General features: G+C 39.8%; 1 long non-coding RNA gene across 1 annotated transcript; it reads right to left on the bottom strand.

Annotated features, from left to right (window-relative positions):
• Positions 1 to 1218: 1218 nt before the first annotated feature.
• LOC134204927 (uncharacterized) lies at positions 1219 to 12677 on the bottom strand. Its single transcript, XR_009978016.1, has 3 exons — positions 12167 to 12677; positions 11801 to 11951; positions 1219 to 1271 (listed from the first exon to the last, which is right to left on the bottom strand). It is a non-coding gene; the product is annotated as an uncharacterized LOC134204927 (long non-coding RNA).
• Between the last annotated feature and the right edge of the window lie 1417 nt (positions 12678 to 14094).

Genomic DNA, 14094 nt, shown 5'->3' with positions numbered 1-14094 from the left:
CTGTCGGCACTCTTCGTCCATCGTTCCATCGACTTCGTCCCACATACCCGACGTTGTACTCCGCTGCGTCGTTAATGGCTGCTTTAACTGTATTCCAGCAGACCTCAATAGTGTCCCCATCGAGCTCACCCTCTTCCGGCAACGCTGCCTCGAGATGCTGCGCGTATGCAGTGGCGACATCAGGTCAGATACGGATTTACATGTCGTGAATAAAATATAGATGTTGATTCCAAAAAGTTCAAAGACACACTTTTAGTGGGGGAGTTTGAAGAACTGGTTGGAAACCAAAAATTCAAATTTATAGAAATTTAAAAAAGATAGTAGGGGTCTGTTCATAATGTATTTTACATTGATTTGTATAAATAATACGGCGATGACATTATACAATACAAAGAAAAATCACAAACGATGGAGCTCCGAGTCAGAAATGAACCCCCAAATCCTTAAACATAAAAGTCCTATAAACTACATGGCTCTCATAAAAGATAAAATCTTCAATTATTACATTCTAAAAAAATACGAAACTGGAATTAAAGCCCCGTTGATCATAAGGTTCTTCAAAAGGGTAGAAACCCTTTAAAGAGAAATGAGAAGACAGGTGCTGACTGGTTGACGGTCCAGATAGAAGAGAACGATGATTTATTCGTTTCCAACCTCGGAAGCACGAGGTTTTTCGGTTATCGTCTGTTTGACGTTTGTAACAAAGTATTATCATTTTACAGGTATATACATTTTATACATTCATGGTGTGGGTGACACAACAGCTGTTCCCCTTTTAATTAATACATCAGTATTCGTATCCGTATCAGAACTTGAAATTATCAAATATAAACAAAATCATGTTTTTCAAAGTATCAAATTTACAAAATCGTTGAGAACTAAATTCATTTAAATAATTCACTTCACTGTAAAATTCACTTCGAACTTATTAACTACGAATAAATGAAATCTGGATCCTCGATTCGCTTACGGATCCGCTTCGATCGCCGTGGATACACGTTCGGCAAGTTCGCCAAAGTCGCGTTTCGCTTTCTGGCCTTTGCCGGAACCATAGGGAATCCCTGAATGGTTCATCATCAGAGCCGCTTCCAGCGTTGACTTCTTCGGTGTCCTCTTCGTGTCGTTCTTCAATTTCCAGTTCGTTCTTCGACCGTAGCATCTCTACTACCCGTACCGACTCCCAGCCACGTTTTGTCTCGGCTGCGGAGTTTGCCCCTGTAGCACCTAAGCTGACTTCGGTGGGCCATGGTGAGAGCGCTTCCAATTGCTATCTGGAATGTGTTAATGGAAAAACGTTTGAGAAACGTTGCCTTAATCCATTTATTCGGTAAATGGCGATGACAATTTCGATACCATACAGTATCTCCTTCGGTCAGTGTGTCTAAGCCGTCATTCAATTTTTTGGTTTAATAGACACATTTCTATCATCATTTACATCATTTGGAGACTGCGGTACTTGTAAATAATTTCTATAAGCCTTTTTGGATTCAAAAGGTCCAAAATCGTTTTTAGTTTAAAAGAAATATTTTCTCCGAGGAAGCTGCCCATCACTCGAAACAATATTATTTCTATAATTCATTAGAAATAAGTTTATCTGATCCTCCAAATCAACATCTTGCAAGTCTGGTTCTAATAAAAACTTTTTCAATACTGTTTTAACAGTTCTCACCAGCCGTTCCGCCTGCCCATTACTGGAGGGGTTATAGGCTGGACTTTTCAATACTTTTATCCCTGCTTTTCAAGAAATGTTGTGAATGAATATGAATTGAATGGAGGACCGCCGTCTGATACCAGTACGTCTGGTAAACCAAATCTAGCAAAATAAGCTACCAATTTCTTCACCACTTTTGCACAATCCGTGCCCTTCTTCATCCATTCTACCTCCAACCACTTTGAGAAAGAATCAACAATCAGTAAAAAAGTGTGGTGAGAAAAATAAAAGAAGTCAATGTGAACTCGGCTGAAGGGTCTTGTTGTAGGTTTCCAGTTGGATAAAACTTTTGTTTTTGGTACTATTACCATACTTCCACATACATCACAATTCGATACATACTTTTCAATGTCTTTATTAATGCCAAACCAGTACACTTGCCTTCTTGCCAATTGTTTCATTTTAACTATTCCTGCGTGGTTGGCGTGTAAAGCTTCAAAATTCCGTTTTGCATTTTATGTGGAATTACCACCCTGTTCTGGTACAAAACGCACCTTCAACAATTTCCAAATCAGTTTGATTTGCAAAAACGTCCATAAGACATTTATCCAACTTTTTGGCCATCCATCACGCAAATATTTCATAAGTTGTTGTAAAAACTCGTCGTCCTTTGTCCATTTGGCAATCAAAGCAAAATCAATGGGTAATTCATCACCAAAGTTTATACTTTTTATAAACTCATGATCTAACTCAATAGGAACCTTCTGCTCTAATGGGAATCTCGAACAAAAATCCGCGTTTCCCATTTTTGCAGAAGGTCTGTCTATATTCAAAATCGTAAATCGAGAGTTCAAGTATGTATCGTTGGAGTCTTGTTACAAATATGGAATTTTTCCCTTCTTTGCCGAAAATCCCTATCAATGATTTGTGATCAGTATAAGCTATGAACCTTTGTGGAATTTTTCAATCGAACAAACCAAAGCCAGAGCTTCCAAATGAAGAATTGGGTAACCTTTCTGCGCGTCATTTAACGTAAAAGAAGTAAAACTAATAGGCTTTTCGATGCCTTCTATCACATGTGCAATCACTCCTCCTAGGCCATAGCCTGAAGCGTCTGTTACTACTACAATGTCTTTTGATGGATCATAAAATTCTAAAAAACTGGTATTAACCAGTGCGTTTTTGCTTTCTTGGAACGCTTTTTCACAATTACCGTCCCAAACAAATTTAGTATTTTTCTTCAATAGTTTATACAAATGGAATAACTTGATAGACATATGGGGCACGAAACGATTGTAGTAGTTGATCAAGCCTAAATATGACTTTAGCTCAGTCACATTTCTAGGAACCTTTGCTCTTTGTATGGTTGAAATTTTGTCTGGACTAGGTAGTAACCCGTTTTCGCTGAGAATATGGCCCAAATATGTCAATTCTGACACAAAAATTGCATTTCTCAACATTTACTTTAATATTTGCATTTGCGAGTCTTTCCAAAACAAGAAACAATTTTTCACGACAAGTCTCCAAGTTTTCACCTGCTATGAGTACATCATCAAGATAAACATAAACATTTTTAATCCCTTCTAAAATTTGATCCATAACCTGTTGGAAGATCGATGCACTTGAGGAAGCCCCCTGAGGTAAACGATTATATGTGAACAACCCCTTGATTGTGTTAATCACCATAAATTTCTTAGAACGTTCAGTCAATGCTAGCTGTGTATAAGCTCCCTCCAGATCTAGCGTACAAAAAACTTTGCAATTTGCCAATTTAGCGAACAAGTCGGCTGCTAAAGGTAAAGGGTAAGTATTTGGTATTAAAACTTTATTTATAGAAACTTTACAGTCAATTACGAGTCTTATTTCATTATTCTTTTTCATAACTACAACAACTGGTGATGCCCATTCACTAGTCTTTACCGGTTGTAGAGAGAATTGAGGGAGTATGAAGAATTCGCTGGCGTGGTTCGAGGATAATCGTTTCAACTGCTGTTGAGGCTAGTCGTGAATAAAATAGTTCCCAGTGAATTAATCGCTTTTTATTACCGCTCCGAAAGTGAACCGAAAGTTTCTGTTGGCGAGACTCTACAATTTGGCGCAGCCGAACGGATTTTTTTTTGCAAGGTAAGTTCGTCTAAATCTTTTACATTTGATTAAAAAAAAAAAAAAAAATGATTGATTATTGAAACGTAATAGTATAAACGTGGTTAAATTGTGTATCAATCTACAAAAAGCTATGAAGTGAAGTGAAATTGTGTTGTGATAAAAAAAATTGATACAAATAATTGAATAACGTGGTTGCAATACAAAATGGCGGAGCGAACATTCCGTTCATGTTTAAACTATTCGACTCACTCTTTCTTAACGTTCAATATAATGTGTAAACGAAGTAGGCATAATTGGTTGAAGACCGCTACACAAAACAAAGAAAAAAAAACGAAATGAAAAGTTTAAGACCTAGTGCGTCTGCTAAAAAAAAAAAAAATTGTGGCAAAATACAAAGAAAAGATGCGAGGCCGGTCAAAATCCGAAGCGCACAAAAAAAAAAAAAAAAAGAAAGAAAAAAAAAGTTTCCCAGACCCAGGCAGAAAAGCACACTAAAAGATGCGAGACCGACTGAAGAGCGAAGCGCACATAAGAGGAAAAAAGATGCGAGACCGACTGAAGATCGAAGCGCACATAAGAGGAAAAGATGTGAGACCAGCTGAAGAGTGAAGCGCACAGAAAAAGGAAATCAAATGATTGAATGAGATGCTTTAAATAACATTTAAAATTTCATTATTCTATTTAAAATAATTTTGAGGTTGTAAATGTAGGCATGAATAATATAACATACACATAAAGTGTATGGGTCATGATTATTTTAATAAATCACCAATAATGATGATGATAAACTTGTGAATTAAATTACTCGAATGATTTTCAGATGGACTACGACAAAAGTTGCCCGCTAGCACCATTCAACGACGCGGTTGATACCTCGGATCTCCGCCGAGAATGGGAGGAGTGGCTTAGGGCCTTCGAGCTTTTGCTGGAGTTGAAGCAGGTTGACTCACAGCACCAAAGATTGGTTCTCATGCTGGCGCGCGGTGGTCGTGGCCTTCAGAGGATTTACTTCAATCTAAGGGCCAGTCTTGCATGATGAGATCCATCCACAACCAGCGAAAGTGCCACTTGCACCTCAGGGAGACACCAGAATACGATAACGCTGTTAAACGGCTTAAATAACTTTTTTGTTGCAAAGCGCAATGAGCGAGTGGAGCTGGAAGTTTTTCGGTCTTTGAAACAATCTTCTGAAGAATCCTTCAACAACTTCATTCTCAAGCTCCGTACACAGGCTGCCCGGTGTGATTTTCGAGACCGTGAGGAGAAAGAGATGCTGCAGCAAGTAACGATGGGAGCTCGAGATGACAGGGTCAGGGATAAGGGACTGGAAAATGTGATGGACCTTGATGAACTGACAAACTACTCAGTTAATCGTGAACTTCTGATGAAGCAGAAGGAGAAATCACATCCATTTAAGGTAGAGGCTGAATCAGCTAGTGTATCCGCAATAAAGCAAGTATGGAACAGAAAGTATCAACCAAGAGAGAGATCTTCCAGAACACCAACATACAAGCGCGAAAAGTCATGGAATGATGGAAACCGTAATCGACTGGAATGCGACCGTTGCGGCTCGTGGAAACATAACAGAGATTCAACAAGCTGCATTGCCCGGAACTCGAAATGCAACAATTGCGGCCGTACTGGTCATTTTGCCAGAAAGTGCAGAGCAGTCCGAAAGCAACAATTCAAGGCCCGCAACACTTGGAAGCGTACCGAAGGTGAAGCTAATGCTCTCCGATATGACGACCGCGACGAGAACCCTTTGCATCATCCCCAGGCATCGGAAGATTCTATGAAGGTAGAATAATCTTACTTTTTAATCTTTTCTTTTTTCATCTTTTCTGTGTGAATTTGTTTGAAATGCTCTCGATTTATTTACTAATTACTGAACGAAGATTACATTGAGGGATTGTAGTGTCTCGAAAATATTGAATAAAATAATGCAACCTACTCTTTAAATTTTCTCGTTTGCTTAGATAAACCGAAAAAGCGATGGATGTATTACATGCATGATTGATCAGCATCCTGTGATTTTCCTGATTGACTCGGGAGCTGCGATAAATACTGTTACTGAACAGGTTTGGAAAGAGCTTATCGATACAAATGCGACACTTTTCAAGAAAAGATTCCATTGTGATCGAAAAATTCTACCTTATGCTACTCAAGGGGCCTTCGCGTTTTGACCATTTTTGAGGCATGGATCTCAGTAAATGAATCCAAGCCAAAAGAGTTATGCCGAATTTTTCGTTATCGAAGGTCGAAGAAGTCTCTCCTGAGTAAAAGAACGGCAGAGGACCTGAAGGTTTTAAAAGTTGGTCTCGATGTCCAAAACATAGAGCTGAAAAGTGAGGCTTTTCCGAAGTTCCCCAATGTTGAAGTAAAATTGTCAATCGATGATCGAGTACCTCCGCGAAAAATATCATACTTGAGAATACCTGCTGCAATGGAAGAAAAGGTGGATCAGAAAATACAAGAAATGTTGAACAGTGATGTAATAGAACCAGTCGTGGGACCACCGGAATGGATATCGCCCATGGTTGTTGTGCCTAAGGGAAAGATGATATTAGATTATGTATCAACATGAAGTACCCAAATGAAGCGATACAGCGTGAGCATTATCCACTCCTATGATTGATACTCTTTGAATAAGCTCAGAGGATCGACCGTATTTTCGAAATTAGACATTACATCAGCATACTACCACATTGAACTTCACCCAGAATCGCGAGGAATTACCACTTTTATGACAAGCAGGGGGCTTATGAGATTCAAACGATTAATGTTTGGAATTAATTGTGCCCCGGAGATTTTCCAGCGGGTAATGTCCGAGATGTTAGCTGGAATTGAAGGTGTTGTGGTGTATATCGATGACGTTGTGGTAGCCGGAAGAACTCAAATAGAACATGATGCTCGTCTGCAACAAGTACTGGCCGTGCTGAAAACGAATAATGCTACGTTGAATGAAGCCAAATGTTTGATGGGAGTGACTGAGCTTGAGATTTTGGGCTTCAAAGTCAGCGCAGCAGGTATATCCCCATCGGATGAAAAGATCTCGGCTATTCGAAACTTTAGAAGACCAGAATCTAAAGAAGAGACTCGGAGTTTCTTGGGTCTTGCGAATTTTGTCGGACAGTTCATCCCACACCTGTCAACAAGATCAGAAGCACTTCGTAAATACATTAGAGGGGATGTTGAAGTTTTTGGAGTAGATCAGCAGAACGCTTTTAATGATCTTCGGAATGAGCTATCGAACACTGTTCACCAACTTGGATTTTTCGACCCAAAGGATAAGACAGAACTGTATGTAGATGCATCACCAGTGGGCCTAGGAGCAGTACTCACACAACGGAATAGCGAACAGACTCCAAGAATTATAAGCTTTGCTTCAAAAGGATTGACAAAAACAGAAAGGGTGTACCCCCAAACCCAACGCGAAGCGTTGGCGGTCGTATCAGGCTGTCGAGAAATTCTACCCGTATTTGTTTGGAACCCATTTTACAATATTTACTGACCACAAAACTCTTGAGTACATCTACGGAGGAAAGCATCAGCAAGGAAAGCGTGCTTGTTCGAGAGCTGAAGGATGGGCGTTGCGACTCCAGCCTTATGATTTCCGAGTGAAACATATTCCTGGTTCATCCAACATTTCTGATGTTCTCTCCAGGTTAAGCATACAAACCGATACAATATTCGATACACCCTTTGACGAAGCAACGGAGCATTATTTGTGTGCAGTTGGTGATGGTCCAGCTGCAATTTCTCTACAGGAAATTCAAATCGAAACTAACAAGGACCAGGTTCTCAAAGCAGTCATGAAAGCAATACATACCCAAGACTGGTCTTCAGACCTTTTTCGCTACCAAGCATTTTCGAACGAGTTGGGTATCATTGACGGAATTATAGTCAGAGACGAAAGGATAATTTTGCCATCAGTTTTAAGACGAAGAGCTTTGGAAATAGCACACCGGGGGCATCCTGGAGTTGTAACTATGCGGCGTACCTTGCGTGAAAAGGTATGGTGGCCATATATGGATCGCGATGTTGGAGATTACATTCAAGAATGCGCCGGATGTGCAGCGGTAAGCTCACAGGGTCCACCAGAACCTATGATGCGTAAACAAATGCCGGAACGAGCATGGCAAGAAATTGCAATTGATTTCTTCTCGGCTAAGGAGTGCGCAACATTTCTTGTTACAGTCGATTACTACAGCCGTTTCCTTAGGGTTACTGAAATGAAAGGAACTAACGCCGCAAAAACAATCGATGCTCTGGAAGCTATTTTCCTGGAACATACGTACCCAGAAACGATCCGAAGTGACAACGGTCCACCGTTTTCAAGCGAGGAATTTTCAAAATACTGTACAGATAAGAACATTCGACTTATTCGTACTATTCCATATTGGCCCCAAATGAATGGGTTAGTGGAGAGGCAAAATCAGGGTATATTGCGCACCCTTCGTATCGCAAAGGCAATAAATGCAGATTGGCGTACAGCCGTGCGAGATTATGTTTACGCATATAACACAACGCCTCATTCCGTGACAGGAAAAGCTCCGATGGAATTGTTGACCGGCAGGCCAGTTAAGGATCTGCTGCCATCACTTAGGACAGAATCTCATTGGCAGCGAGACGAGGAAACTCGTGATAAGGATGCGATTAGAAAGATGCAAGGAAAGAGATATGCGGACCAGCGTAGACATGCCAAAGCATCGGATATTGATGTTGGAGATGAAGTCTTACTGCGAAACTACGAAACTGGAAAACTAGAGCCGAAGTTTAAACTGGAAAAGTTTAAAGTGGTCAAGAAGAATGGGAATGATGTTATCGTCACGAACGAAGAAGGTGTAATTTACCGTCGACCAGTGTCTCATCTTAAGAAATGGTCACCCGCCGAAGGAACAGAAAGCAACACTTCCGTAATATACCGTAAGTACCTACGATTTTAAATATTATATTTCATTTACATTGTCGTCTAAAGAAATAGTTTACGCTAGGTTGGTAGGTATATCTTTAAAGATCATAATTTGCGATAGCAAGGATGTTCTCGCAAGTGCCTATTAGTAAAATTGCAAAAGGGTTTCTTACCATTGTTGTCCCATCGTATTTATTTTGGCAGGGCAATAGATTTCGCAGTATTCTGAGCCTTCTACTGGTTTTCGATTTCGAGTTGCGATGTCTATAGTATATAGACATGTTAATTTGGTGGAGCTGACGACGTCTTTCGGCTTAAAGATGCGATGTGCTGTGGCCGTGACGAAATAAGGCAGCACCCTAGTCGCTTTCATGCTGCTTCGCTGTCCTCTCGCCGCGGCATGTTATTTTTCTAGCCAGATGATCGTCTATGAGCAGATACATCGTTGGGATTCACCCGTGATTCTTCACAACGGTTGTTTCTTATAGTTGTCGGCAAAACATTGGCACTTTAAGACGAGAAATTACTTTTAAAATTGCGAAAAAAAAGGAAACACTAAATAATAGCAAAAAAACAGTACTTGAGCGAAGTTATCGAAAACTATCGAAAAGAAAAGACAGGGATGGTTCCATTCGATTAGGACAACAGATCCTAGGTCAACAGTAAACTTGATCGAAAACACAGGGGTGTAGGTTCATTTGGTCGAAAATGCGTTGAGCACATCATAAAATTTAAAAAAAAAATATTTTTATAAATTTGTTTTATTCGTGGTTACATAGTTGTGAATTAGATAATGGAATTTCAATATGTTCAAAATGTTTAACATTCAACATTACTTCAAGGTTTAATAGCATTAACTACAAGAATTGATTTATAGAAATTTAATTTTTTGTTTCTTACTATAACATTGAAAATTCCACAGAGCGTACCCGGTACTCGGATGCACCAGAAGCAGTTCAAGATGAAGCGAGTGGAGGACTGTCGGGAACGGATGGAAATGCAGAAGCGATTAAGAGATCACTAGATCAGACCGAGGATCAGATGAAACGGTACAACATGGCAAAACGTCCTAAACGCGAGAAGAAACTACCTGCTAGATATAATTCATAATTGATGGTCAGGTTAGGAAGAAGGCTAGAATTTTTTTTAGGGTGGAAAAGGGATGTAGAGTTGATGAAATATAATGACCAACCCTATTATTAAAATGGCATTGCATAGCCCCTAGATGGGAAGGATTGACAAGAGGGAGATAGAGTGAATGTAGAGAGAATTGAGGGAGTATGAAGAATTCGCTGGCGTGGTTCGAGGATAATCGTTTCAACTGCTGTTGAGGCTAGTCGTGAATAAAATAGTTCCCAGTGAATAAATCGCTTTTTATTACCGCTCCGAAAGTGAACCGAAAGTTTCTGTTGGCGAGACTCTACACCGGTGTAATCGAATTTTCTTTTTCTAATTTTGTCAAATAATCCAGGACTTTTCCCTCAACCGATAGGGTACATCATAGGCCCTTTTAAAAATAGGAACATCACTTTTTAACACCAAATCAGCCTCAAAATTTTTAATGGGCGTTGAAAATTTTTCATAAACACTTTCGCAAATTTGCTTTGAATTTCCCCAAAATACACTCTTTGTTCGCTGAATCTACCCTATTCACCATTTGATCACTAAGAAAATTGTTCCTCCATCGAGGAAAGAAAACATCAAGCCAATTTCGGCCAAATAAAGGGAATAAATTTAAAGTCAGTATTTAAAATCAATAGATTCAAATTCATTTTCAATCCATTTAAACTCACTAAAGCATTTGTTTCCCTTTCAATTTTTAGTTTTGACCCATTGACAACTAGTAGTTGCCTATCACTCATAGTTAAAGGCTTTTTGAATAACGAAAAATATTGAGGTTTTCCCATAACGGTTACACTAGAACCACAATTAACCTCAATTTGTACCAAACGATGATCAATTGAGACATTTATAAGACATGGTTCATTTATTCTATTAAGAGACGCAACACACATACACTGCAAATCACCTGAATTCCATTCAGCATCATCGCTGTCAATCGTCAGTCCCCGGAATCGTCGACATTCTACCCATCAAGGTGCTCAGGTCTTTCTCAGCGCTCGTACCCGGTTTCGCAACATCCACGAACTTTACCGCATCCCTTTTCATGTTTTTTAGCCTAAAGCATTTCCTTTTTATGTGTCCCTTGACCCCACAAAAGTCGCACGTCATACTAGAATAGTCTGTCCTACGTCTGTCATTGTTTCGGTAATTGAATCTAGCTGTCTTTTGTGCATGATTGTTGTAATCTTGGGTACGTCTCATGTTATTGAATGGTTGTGTATTCCGGTTGTTTTTGTCTGTAGGGCTGGAAACCTAATCTTTCCCTAACTGGTATCCGAACTTGAGTCGGCCGCTCCGGTGTTCCCACCGGACTATCCCTTGCTGTATTATAAACTTGAAGCAGTTGATTTATCCGAGAACCCTGAGGAAACCCCGTGTTAATCGTTTTCGCATTGTCTTTTGCTATATTCCATGTTGTAATGAATTTGTCCATAGATTCAAGGGTTAAGTTTTCCTCATTCAGAAGCCTTTGCTTCAATGCCTCATCTCTAAGTCCATGCAGAATTCTATCTTGAATAGCAATGTTCTTAAATCCATAAAACCGCAGAATTCCGCTTGGAGTTTTACCGCCAAGACGAAATCCTCGGCTGACTCATCTGGTTGTTGGACGCGATGACTAAAGCGGAATCGCTGAACTAAATCTGGTTCGGTTTTGTCGAACCTTTGTTTCAACTTATTTACAATTTCAGCGTAATCAACTGTCGCTAATGTTCCCTGCTGAAAAACTAACTTCAATTGGGAATAGACATAAGGTCCACACAAATTCATGAAATGCGACTTTTTTTGTACTTCTGACAATTCATTTGCCTCAAAAGAAAACTGCAGACGGTCAACACAGTCTGAAAAGGAAGTTCCCTTGCGGTATGGCTCAATACTAGAAGCCATGCCACTTGGAATCTGATTTCCATACATGTTCAATTCTTTAGAATAGAAATAAAAAGAACAAAAGGTCCAGAAAAATCTTCAGTTGTAGGTTCGCAAAAGAATAAAAGATCAAAACGACTTACCCGTACAGAAACGATTGGCTCTCGCCTAAGGCCTTTGCCCGTGTCGACAATTGTCGCAGTTACCCTATGTGGTCTTCCGGAAAACGACCCGAAGCCGTACTATTCGAACTACTTTAAAACCTTCCTAGGTGGCACAAACACTTCCTGAGATCTAAGGGATTAAAAGAAAACACTCTTAGAATTCTTTGAATAGAATTAATGCTCAATCCTGTGATAAAGGAGAACAAATGATATTATTCACTAAGGATTCTTTATCCTTTTGTTTTGCAAACAATAGACACTATGCAACCAAAAAAAAACCACGTGGAGTTTCCCACTCCGCAAAACGGTTTTTTTTACAACAATAATTTACCTGCGAATACCGACCTTTCGACGAAATTGCTGTTTTCCTCCGCAAATTAATGGTGATAACGAAATTCGCCACCTTCGTCTGGATTTTCCGGCGTTTGTAGCGGCCAATTAGGCGGATAGTTTATTACCACCGTCCTCGTTGTCCGACGTTTTAAATGCCGCCGCTGGCTGCGACTCGTAGCAAGAAAAAAAATGCTCGAACGCTATCTGCAAAGCTTCGCCGTATGCCTTTTCCCGTGGTTGTAGGCTGCTCCCGGCGTGCTGTTTCGTGGCCTTCGTTGTGGGAGAAAATTCCGCACACACCATACGCGCCAAAATGCAGTCCGTTTTTTTTTATCGATAGCAACCGTACTTGCTTCACTAGGCACTTGTCGTCGTAACCAAAACTTTTGCACTGCAAAACCGTTTATCTGTTGCCGTTGTAGCCGAAAAAAAACGTATCCGTCCCACTGCACAAGATTTGGGTTTTACTTTTGAAGGTTTCACTGTTCACACACTGTATAACTGTAAAAAGGTTTTTTCCTCGTCGCCAGGTTAAGAGAAATGAGAAGACAGGTGCTGACTGGTTGACGGTCCAGATAGAAGAGAACGATGATTTATTCGTTTCCAACCTCGGAAGCACGAGGTTTTTCGGTTATCGTCTGTTTGACGTTCGTAACAAAGTATTATCATTTTACAGGTATATACATTTTTATACATTCATGGTGTGGGTGACACAACACCCCTCTCTCCCTGGAATAAAGAAATCTCTATGCAATCCAGAACTTCGCTTCAGATTCTCGGTATGTTTATCAAGTACCACCGCGAAGTAAGTAGAATAAATTATCCCCTTACAAACGTGTCAGAAAAATATTGTCCCAAAATTTTAGAAATATGAAGTAGGTAATCAGTTGGTGGTTGCATAATCCCGAAATCCTAAGAAGAATTGCTTTCAGAACCTCGCGAGTTTTAAATGAGCAGTACAATAATAAACTATAGAGGAAGACTGTCGCTGTCATCACTGGTGAGGATAGGGCGCTAAATGTCTACGAAGGAAAAATCAGTACGTTTTGACAGATGTGTACCTTAGAGTGAGTTCCATACAAATGCAGGTTCCAAACGAGCAGAAGACCTGTCAAACGTTACACATGGCGGTACTCTTCTTATAGGACTCTAGTGTACCCAACATGTTTGGGAACAAAAGATATTTTAGTTACAAGATAAAGATTGTCGCTTCGGTTCCTTTTATTCTGCTGTCCGAAACATGTTGGGTACCGAACTGTCAAATCGTATTTAGTTTTCCTTCATTGACATTTAGCATCCTATCCTCGCCAGCAAAAGATGTTCCGGACAGCGACGACAGCGACAATCTTTATCTTGTAACTGAGATATCTTTTTTGTGAACGAGAACAAATGGAATTGCAGCGACAATCGTCCTCTATACTGTCATAAGACGAGTTTAGTACAATTTCATTTAGTTTCACCACCTCGTATTACATCTACATATACGTATTTCGATTTCAACTGTAAGGCCGTCGAGGTGGTGGAATTAAATGGAATTGTACTAAACTCGTCTTATGACAGTGAAAACATTCCACTAAAAAAGAGCTAAATAATTTTCTCGTTCTCTATTGACGAATTCGAAAGGAAAAACCCAGATTAATCCACCTAGCGGCGATGATGCCTTTCTCGTGCATCGTAAAATGTACTTAAAAATCACATAGGAAAGGTCAAAAAAGCACTTTAGGGGAATAGATCGCATATTTTCTATCATTTAGCATGTTTTTGCATTAATTACTATGCATTTCCACCATCCTTGAAAAAAAAAATTTCGATTTTGAATTTTTTTTTTCAAGGGGGGACCCTTGGGAAAAATCAATGATTTTTCAATAATTCCGAAATGCAATGTCCGATCAGGCCAATTTTCAATAGCAAACAATGGGACCGCATTCCCCGTCGAATGC

The sequence above is a fragment of the Armigeres subalbatus genome, unplaced genomic scaffold, assembly GCF_024139115.2.
Source record: "Armigeres subalbatus isolate Guangzhou_Male unplaced genomic scaffold, GZ_Asu_2 Contig976, whole genome shotgun sequence".
Taxonomy (NCBI): domain Eukaryota; kingdom Metazoa; phylum Arthropoda; class Insecta; order Diptera; family Culicidae; genus Armigeres; species Armigeres subalbatus.
Note: the sequence above shows the minus strand (reverse complement) of the source record. Positions and strands in the feature narration are given on the sequence as shown.